General features: G+C 39.5%; 1 long non-coding RNA gene across 1 annotated transcript; it reads right to left on the bottom strand.

Annotated features, from left to right (window-relative positions):
* Positions 1–292: 292 nt before the first annotated feature.
* Positions 293–5,123, bottom strand: LOC306658150. The gene is made up of 3 exons (XR_013762979.1): positions 5,023–5,123; positions 1,685–1,750; positions 293–454 (listed from the first exon to the last, which is right to left on the bottom strand). It is a non-coding gene; the product is annotated as an uncharacterized lncRNA (long non-coding RNA).
* Between the last annotated feature and the right edge of the window lie 5,397 nt (positions 5,124–10,520).

Raw genomic sequence — 10,520 nt, forward strand, 5'->3', positions numbered from 1 at the left:
CCCACCACCAGGTACTGGCCTCCCTGTTTCTGTGAGAAACTTTCTAAACCCATCTCATTGGCATTCCATTCCAGAGTTTGGCAAATTTGGTACAAGCAGAGAGCGACACCAGAGTAACCTTCCACTATCAATGCACATCCTGACAGCATTCCATTCTTCTTACGTTGTACGTCATAAATTAAACACAATAAATTTTATTGTGAAACCTCCTAGGAAGACATTCCTGAATAGAGGAGGCAGAAAATGCTTGCATTATACTAAACAGAACTAAAATTTGATAGTTGTTGGAAGGGTTGGCTATAAGGAATCTAGCTATTTACAGGGGGAAATACCAGATAGGCTACATCATTTGCAAGGAGATGTTTTTGTAAGTACCATGTCCAAATCCATTTGGTTTTCCACTATATGGAGGTTATTATCACAGGAGATGGTGACCAGCTGTTCTTCATTGCCCCTGAAAACAGAATGAGGGGGGAAATGGCATTAAAATGGAATTGGAGGAATTCAAGCTTCCTGAAAATTTGAGTTAGTTAACAGGAGAGGAATCCACAACATTGAGTTATATATTGGATGCCTTTCATCTGTTGTTTCCTTTGTTTATTTTCTTTTAAATCAAAAGAGGCATGTTGAGACAGTTCAGGTATAATTTTTTATATCAGCAAAATAAAAAACTTGATAACCTTATCAAATTGTTAAAAAAAAAAAGAAATCTGAAATCTATCTATGGGAAATTAAGCTATGTATCAGGGGTAACTTATTTAGTCAACTATGGTGCCATAGAATCTCATAAAATAAGAGTATTATTGAAGAACTGTGATCAGAACTGGGTATATTTCACAGCATACGATTTAGGCAGACACATTCCAAGAAGTTTACTTGATTGTCTTCAGAAGTATCTAAAGCTAAAAATAAAAGAAAACCAATAGTATTTTACTCAATTAAGGCATACTAGTATGTTTTAGAAAATTATTAGGTAGGCAGGTACGGGGATAGAGGATGTAAAACCTTTCATTGAGGGACATTAAGTTTTCCATCGAAATCTGATTTGTGAGCTGTCTACTCCAGGAATTTATAACGATATTCAAAATCAGGTACTGCAGTTGTAACTTGCAAGACTTTCATAATAAACCAACTGTGGGGAGGACACGCAGAATCAGTCCATCTTTGCCAGACTTCTGAGCTCCACGGAACATTCTCTTTTATGTTTTTCATTCAATTTGAATGAAATTTCTACTAGATCTCATTCCGGTGACCCCGTGAGACAGAACTACCTTTCAGCAATCAGGACTTCACCCAGGGCTGCACTTGAATGCAAACATCTCAGTAGACATGGACTTAGAAATGAGGGATTACTGGATTTCACTCCAAAAGTTTCTCTTCTCTGATACCATAATAAAAGAACATCACCTTCATGTCTGATGATTTGCAGCTGACAACTAAAGTTAATCTTTTGCCCCTCGATTTCTGCAGGAAAAAAGTATGCTTTGTAGGTAGCTTTAAATGTTAAACTTTTTTTCTAAGCAGGAATGAAAAACTAAACAACATCAACAATGGTAAAATTGTTTCACTATATAAGTACACCTTGACTTAGAATTTTCTGGCACCTAAAACATCTGCCATGGCCCTCTGCATGGGTTTAAGTGGAGTCAGAGATTTCTGCCAACTAACAGAGCCAGTTACTTACTTCAGGAAATATTCAGTTATTTCATTTGAGGTACAAATGCCACGAGAATCCAAGGTTTCACAGGGTCTGCAAATACAGGAGAAGTTTTTTTTAATTTTTTCTCTCTCTCTTTTTTTTTTTGTTCTTTTATAGAACAGTTCCAAGAATCCTTTGAAGTGGAAGCTCAGTGCTCTTCCTTATAAAAAGTTTTCCTTCATACAATTAGAGTCAACTTCTGAAAAAAAGAAAAGAAAAAAAAAACGTAGCTTATCATGATCATTAAGCACAGATTCTAGATCCAAACTGAATGGGCTCAAGTCCCCCTTTGCCTCTTAATAGCTGTGTGCCCTTTGAATACATTATTTAACCTCTCTGAGCCTCTGTTTTTTTCTCTGTCAAACTTGGATTTAGGAGCATCTTCCTTATGTGCTTTTTTTGAGAAATTTAAAAAGTGCTCGGAACTTGACCTGGAACTGTTGGCCTGTAGCTCTGTTAGGGTTAGCTGAATAAGTAATAAGGAAGGAAGGAAACACAAGCATGAGAAGAACAAGGTCGTAGTCACTGCTTCTGACACAGCAAGAGAAACCCCATACCCTTTGGTGTCTATCTACGGTGCAGCCGCATAGCGTACCTGTTTTTATTATGGAGCAAAGTTAAACCTCCTTTTGCTGGTAAACAGGAAACACTAGATAAGAGGGACCATGATCACCAGTTGCAGAGGGCAGGGTAGAGGGGAGTCCATGCTAGGAATTTACCGAGTGCCTCATTTATTACGTGCCTTTCCTGAGTAGTAATAAACAGACGAGAAGGACAAAGTTAAGTGAAAGATCAAAGTCCCAGAATGAGCAGCTGGAACTCTGAGCCTTCTCATTCCATGGTCCCTCGCTCGCTGTCCCTTTGACAGGGTGGAGAAGCTGCCCTCCTCCGCCCTGACCTTTCCAGACCAGAAGGAAGTGTGGTCCTCTCACTTGCACATTCACTCATCCATCTAACCAACATTGGTTGAGCACCTGCTCTGAGTCTAGGATTTGGCTACAGAGCAGCATGTGAGAAAGGTCAGGGAAGAGGAGGGAAGAGGGCCCAAGATCCACGAAGATAAGATAGGACCAGTCTTCACCCTCGCAGAACTCATGTTCCACACATCAAACAAGTGCTCCAATGCAGCCAAGATCGGAATAAAGGTCATGTGGCCCATGTAAGAGGAGGTGTGAGCCAGAGATGGAGAAAGAAGCGAACGTCCAGCTCTGATTAGGAAAGGTGGGAAAGCGGTCTCGAATGAGCAGGTGCTTGAATTTAAGACTGCAAGAGAAGTAGGAATTCACTAGGTGAAGAAAGGGAAAAGAAGACATGGAGAAGCAGCCCAAGTAGGACAACTTGTCCCAGGCAGAGGCACCAGGGCCTAGGAGAACACAGAATGGAGTATTACGTGTGGCTGGGGTCCAGGGAATTTTGTGGCAGCATGGAAGATAGCATTGCACACCTATCTTCAAAAGGTCACAGGTGGAAATATGGCAGAAGGCCACTTATGAAATCTGTCTGGCCTCCTGACTCACCTGGCTGAAGGAAAGACGGAGTCAAGGATGCTGAGAGCCTCAGGGCATTTCCATGAGGAATATGACATTTTCCTTAAGAACCTGCTTCCAGGAATTTGAGAAGACAGGAGCAGGATGTTCTCTCCCGCTTGGCCTGTGTCCCATCTAAACATCTTGGAAGGCATCATTCTTAACATCACCAAGAATTATTAACTCATAGTCACCCTGGTAACCTCACAGTTTGATTGGAGGTGGAGTACTTACTTAGACATTACCTAAATCAAATAACCTAACACATTATGCTACTGATTTATAACATAAGTTGGTATTAAACAGTCTTTATTCTAATTTATCCCAAATCCTGCCAGCCTACTATTCTGAAAGAGAGGCACCATAATACCATAGTGTAACCTGCCTTTTATACCCGTGACTCTGTCAAACCAAACACAAGGGAAGGCATCTAGTACCAGAAAGTTCTATCATCATTTATTTAATAAATATTTACTGCTGGTGCAGCTGTGCAAAGGTGGGTCAGAAGATTCCTTTCCTGGCCCCTCAGAGCTTATTGAAAATTGGATTTTAAAAATGCAAGAAGAAATTAAAAGAAAGTTACTTGAAGAGATCTCTCTCTCTCTCTCTCTCTCTCTCTCTCTCTCTCTCTATCTCACTCACACACACACACACACACACACACACACACACACACAAGGAAGATCCTATCTGAGCTGACATTTAAAAGGCTATGCTCAGAGATGGAAAGGCAGGGTAAAAGGATAGAACGGCAGAAAAAAAACCAGAGTGATCCACACTGAGGTAAGTAGGACCAGAAGGCGGAACACAGAGCTGGTGAAAAAATGCTGCGGCAACTCAAAGAGGAATTTGAAGGCTAAATTTCTAATCAGGGAGAGAAACAAAGTCATGCAACTTGGATTCGCCATGTTAGGATGATAATAGATCAGGGTGACTTTTACCAGTCAGGCCACATCTTGGACATTCAGTCAACCTCCAAGTTCATTCTACAATCAAAGTCATTAACCCCCCTCCCCCACCAAGACACATTGGAAACAACAGTAGAGTCTGTAGTAAACACTGTGATATTTGATCCTTTTTCATCTGTATAATAGAACTCTAAAACATTGTTCTGGATTAGTCCGACTGACGTGAAATTTGACAGGACTAAGCCAGTTCAGGTTTTCATGGCTCTGCTATAGGGACAAAAAGAGGCCAGTTATCATTGTGTTTACTTTACTTCTCCAAAGAGCTGAGATGGAATCTGAGTCAGTAAACACATTGTGTATGAACTACACTATGCCTTTTCTTGCTCATTACAGGACAAATAAAAACAACAACCAGAGAGTAAGTGTGCTCGTGACATCTGGAATTATTATTTGTGAAGCTAAACTACCAAGCAGACAAAGCATTTTAATCTCAGACAAAATCTACCCAGTTCCTTCAGCATTTGTGAACAACTCGGAAAGAGGAATTCTTAGGGTAAATAAGTGGGGGCAGGTGTAAATTAAAGGAGAATAACACCTGTCTCTGCAGCTGGCCAGCAGACCTTGCTTTAATGTGCTGTCTGCAGGGAATTGAGGCGTCTCGAGTTACCCAGAGGCCTTAGCCTACACTGCAGTCTGCAGAAAGGAATTCTATGACCAGAAGATGTGAGGCTTGGTCCAAGGCCAAAAACAATGGTAAAAGGTACAAAATGAAAAGTTCTGTCAGGACAAAAGCACTCAATCACAGAACAACACACGACTTGGCTGTTTAAAGAAATGAACCCAAAACCAAAGTCACAACTGGATTAACAACTGGTAGATCCCCTTTTACCTTCTAATGCTCCTCTGGCTGGTGAATGCTTGTTGAAATCAGAATGAAGACAGCGAGGCCGCCAGCTGCATGTGGTGTCTTCACTTAGGGCTGGTTCTGGCTGGTCGTGGAAAAGCAACTTACAAGATTTATGTTCCTCTGCCTTCCATCCATATTTTTTTTCCAGTAAAGGGAGAATTTAGAGCAAAGTTACACATGTAACTCCAACCCAGTGCTGGAGACGTCCACGCTGACTTGCAAAATAACTGTGGCTTCAGCAGAATCATGTGCCCAATAGTGACAGAGGTGAAATCCATAAAAATTGTCAGTACATAGTTTTTACAAACAGGAGAAAGGACCCTGTAATTAGGTCCACGTTGGCTCCAGTAGTTGGTTTTGTCCCATAGAGCACACTGAAGTTTGAATAATGGGAACAAATAAAATCAAAGGGAGTTTCTGGCCAAGAAAAGCTTTAGGTTTTCATGCAACGTCTATACCACAGAAAAACTCCCCAAATTACCTGAAGAAATATGAAGTACAGAAGGGCTAAAAGTTGAAGGAGAAAATTTAGAGCTCATAGGGCACAAAGCCCTGAATGTCCATTGAATGACTAGGAGTGAAGACAGGCTTGCACGTGATCTCTGAGAGCCAGGAAGAGATCAGAGCTTTCTCTCCCGCACGTTGATGCCTTGAAACCCTGTAACAGGGGACAGAGCCACTCGAGTCCCCAGAAGGGCATGGATTAAAAGCAGCAACTTGGAAAAGTACCAGTGAAGAAAAACTCACAGAGTCCTAAGTGACCAAAATCCATCTGAGGTATGGAAGTCGAGAGTGGCCACACTCTTCTGAGAGTCAATACAGCGTGGGGTCATGGAAGTAGGAAGTGAGCTGTGGACGTCACTGCCAACGGTTTTTCTCTTTGACTTTGGCCGGATATGGGTTCTGACGATAGCAGATGGAATTTATTGGGTCAACGGTATGTGAGATGAAGGGGGAAACCTGGGCCCAAAGAGGAAGCAAGTGCCCCAGGTGTCTAGTCCCAAGATCTTGGCAGTGAGTTCAGACATGGAAAAAACTGTCAATGAACTGTTTATAAAATGCCTAGATATCTGTGGTCATTCTCTGTTGTAAACAGATGTACTCAAAGTTTCATTGTTAGTATGGGGAAAAAAATGGATTCCACCTTATTAAAATTTTGCTCTATATTTTGTGTAAGGTGTTAAGGACTGAAAATTCATTCATTAAAATACATGACTGTAACTCCAAGTTGAAGTATTTGTTTTCCAATGCACTCCCTTCCTTGTGTGACACATGAGAAAATGTAAAAACATTTCAATCCCTCTCTCTCCTACTCTCTCTCTCTAATAGAGAACACAGATTTGATTTGAGTTTCTTTGCATCTGTGAGCACAACCTACCCCCCCTGCCCTGTAAGAAATAATTGGAATCTAGACCTTGCTCTGCTTCACTAAATATACTCAAAAACCCACTCCATTTTATTAGCACTGCTCTACCGAATGAGATGTTGATCTGCTTGGGCAGTTTCATTGAGTCTGAAAACACACCATTATAAGTCTTCCTAACAGTGGTGAGTTATGAGTATACATTTGACGTATATCATGTCATTTGCCCTGTGTTCTATCTGCTGGGATGAGGAACAGAGTCAGTCCACAAAGCACAGACACATTTCAGGAGTTCTTAGCACTTTCCAGTATTAACTTATTTTCATCAAGTCGTCTGTAAGTATTAATTTGTTCATGTAAAAAGAAATATTTGATAGAAAGGAAAAATTCAGAAATTCACAACGTCATTAAGTCTACACCATGCAGTCACAATTTTTTAGCTGGTATTCAGATTGCATTTTTATTCATAGGCCTAAGAATTCATGTGAGACTTGAAAATTGATACCTATCTGAAATGCTGCCGCATCACAGAAAAACCACGTCAGAACTCCAAAATTACATTGGCAATAATCAACTTAAAGAACCAAACATAAGTCTTCCCAATCTGACACCATATAAATAAAATCATATTTTTTAAAAGCAGAAGATTGGCAAGAAACATAAACCTCATTTAGTTACAGCTTAGAATTTCTTTCCTTAGGAGCACACTTTTGTGATATTTAGCTCCAACATGTTCTTGAAGGTAAAGATTATAAATTAGACTATCACCTCTAGTAGCACGCTGCTTATTTATCATGTGGCATAAGCTGCCTATGCAAAGTAAACCCAATTTACAGCAGACCCAAGACTACTGCGCATTTTCTTGGATTATTGCTCACAAACTATAGTCACAAAATACTATTTAAGAATCTAACTCTCTCTTTACATTCAAGAAGGTATTAGCTAAGTGTTTTTGAAACAAAAGACTAGAATTCTACTTTCAGAGCTATTCTTGAGCTATATCTAAAGGTAGCAGCCTTCATACTATGAAAAAGGAATAAAAGTAACTTTGACTCCCTCATAGACTTTTTTTCTCTATGAAAAATTTACTTCCTCCTCTTGAAAACCTTAGTCTGGATTTTCAAAATAATTTATTGTGATCAGACAAACCATGGTACATAAACATTTCAATTCTATCCCATAAACAATAATTAAATACCTTAACTCACTGGGTGAAGTCTGGGATATAAAGATAAATAAGAGAGTGCTGTGGTCCCAAGAGAGGAAGACAGAACTACATACATAACCCTATCATGAAGCAGAATGTTTGAAACAATTTTTGAATTTATATACAAAATCCTCTGAGAACAGAGAAAAAAGAGCAATTCACCATAATTCTCTGGTGAAGCCAAGATGTGTTAGGGGGAAATAACATTTGACCCATCTCTTGACAACAGATGGGATTTTAACCAAGAGGAGACAGCAGGTAGGTCTGTCCTCAGAAGGGTGTGGAGTCTGGGCCATGCCACTATGCCTGGAAGCCCAAGAAAATCACAATTAAAAGGAGGTCTTGCCTCTGCCATCTTTCATAGACTACTTGACATCTCAGGAAAGTCAGAGGTGTCAAAATTAACTTGCAATAATGCTTCCCAAAAGAAGTGAAAGGCAGTAGCCTGCACATGCTGTGCCTCCCCACCACCAGCACCATGTGAAAGACTGGGGATGCAGCCTCGCTGGCCAGCCAAGAGATGGACTAGAGGCAGGTGAAATGTGAAAGCCACGTGCTTCTACCTCAACCCTCTCATAGAAATGCTCTCACACAACTTACTCATGGCAACCTCCATTGTTTACCATTTACATCATCATTTATCATTTACAATTTTTCTTTAAAGATTATGTAGAAGGAAATGAGAGGTGGGTGGGGGTATGAAAGATGGTGGAATAAGGCAGACATCATTACCCTATGTACATGTATGATTACATGCATCGTATGAATCTATATCGTGTACAATCATAGAAATGAAAAGGTGTACCCAATTTGTGTACAAAATCAAAATGCAGTCTGTATACATAAAAACAAATAAAAAATAAATAAAGTATATAATAAATGCACAGCAGAAAAATATTGCAACAACCATTATTTTTACATCTACATTATGTCAGTCAGCCTTCTACCACTGTAACAAAATACCTGAGATAATCGATATGTAAAGAATAAAGAATTATTTTGGCTTACAAAAAAAAATGTAACACTATTTCTACCAATAGCTGTATTTGAGATTTCTGACTTCTTTATTGAAACAGCTTCTCTGACTTTCTTAGGACCACCTTGTCCTCTTTTTTTGACTGTCCATAAAATGTTGACATTCCTGCAGAGCTATCTTGGGTCCTGTGCTCTTTCACAGACCTTCCCTCGTGCTGTTGTCTACTACCACAGCTTTAGCTAGACCTGTGTGCTAATACAATTTAACTCTCCGTCTCCAACCTTGGTTGCTTTCTAGAGCTCCAGAATTACATGTGCCTTGCCTGGTGGCCATCACTCATTCTACTTAATCTGTAGCATCAGCAAGAAAGAAATTAGGAAATCCTGCCTTTTATTTGCAACTATTTCCTAAATCAGTTCCTATTTTTCTGTCTATGTAGCAAAGAGTTCAGTAAGGCCAATGTGCTGTTCCTACCAATTTCAGTGATTGCTCTTAAATACCTCCACTTCCTCTGGCCCTGACTTTCACTTTATTCTTCACATTGCAACCAGAATAATTCTCCTCAAAGAAATATGATTCTACCACATTCCCATTTAGAACAGAATCCCAGTTGCCTGTTAGATAAGGTTTCTGGGTGCTGATTAACAACACATACATTCATTATCTGGTGTTTTCTTACCCTATCAGTTTTACCATATTGAGCTTTTTCCTACTCATACTCTGGGCAATCATTATATTGAACATCTTTCATTCTTATTTGATGTGTGGTCATCTTTTGCTTGGAATCAGCCTCCTTACCCATCTTCCTTTTCTTTAATTGCTTCTATTTAAATAATGTCTCCTTCTGTAACCAATCTTCATGCCCACATACCAACACCAACATCATCATTAGCATGAGAAAGGGGTCTTCTGTGCATGCATTATAGATTCTTACGCTTGCTCTAGCATAGTAAGTAATGCACTCCATTTTACTTTATTTATCTGTTACTTTTTTCTGCACTAGAACTATGACCTCCATAAATATTAAGGGAAGATTTTGTCTTATTCACCACTGAGTCTTCGGTATGTAGTATAGAATCTGGCAGAGAGTAAGTTCCTGATTATTTATCTCTAAATAGGTAAATAGTATGACAACAGGTAGATCAAGTCCCAGAACAACTCTAGCATCCTAAATATTTTAAGGAATGATTGTGAAAATGAAGTCTGCAAAGGAGATTGATCTAAATGACAACAAATGTTAAACTATGAACTAAGGAGATTTTCTTATCAATTTTAACCTTTTTTAATCTTATTTTATCATCAGTCAGAAAACAAAGCCTATGTGTGGGCAAAGAAAATGATGTGAGCAGAATGGATTAGAAAAATACCAATGAAGCATGTACTAAAAATCTTAAGAGATGTTGTGAACCTGTCATGGCAACAGGGGTGAAAAGGTGTGGACAGAAGTGACAGCACCAGAGCACCCAGACACAGAGATGGGGAAGAGGGGGAAGAGGCTGCTCTACGCACGACCTCAAGGCTCCCAAACATCACTGGTGAGGGGATTAAGGGAGTGTAAGATTGATCAAGAGAGGAACAAAATAAGAATTTATTAGATCCTTTTGTACTTATGAATTTGAGACATGCCCCAAAGGTAATTAGAAATGTAAATCTGAAATGCAGAACGGGAAAAGAGGAGTTTTGTTTTTTTTTAATGCACTTAGGTTTTATCTCTAGAGAAGAGTGGTAGTAGCTGTAGAGTAAGAAAAGAATGAGAATAGGAGAGGGGATAGTTCATTGGGAGACCTTCTGTGGGGTAAGGAGAAGAAGAAGTAATAGTAAGAGAAATAGTAAGAAAAAGACTGGCCATAGAGTGATGTGGTGCACTTATTAAAGAGAATTTCAGAGAAGACATATATGCATTCAGCTCAGTTATTTCAGAGAGATTTATGGAA

This window comes from Sciurus vulgaris (assembly GCF_902686455.1).
Source record: "Sciurus vulgaris genome assembly, chromosome: 3".
Lineage (NCBI taxonomy): Eukaryota > Metazoa > Chordata > Mammalia > Rodentia > Sciuridae > Sciurus > Sciurus vulgaris.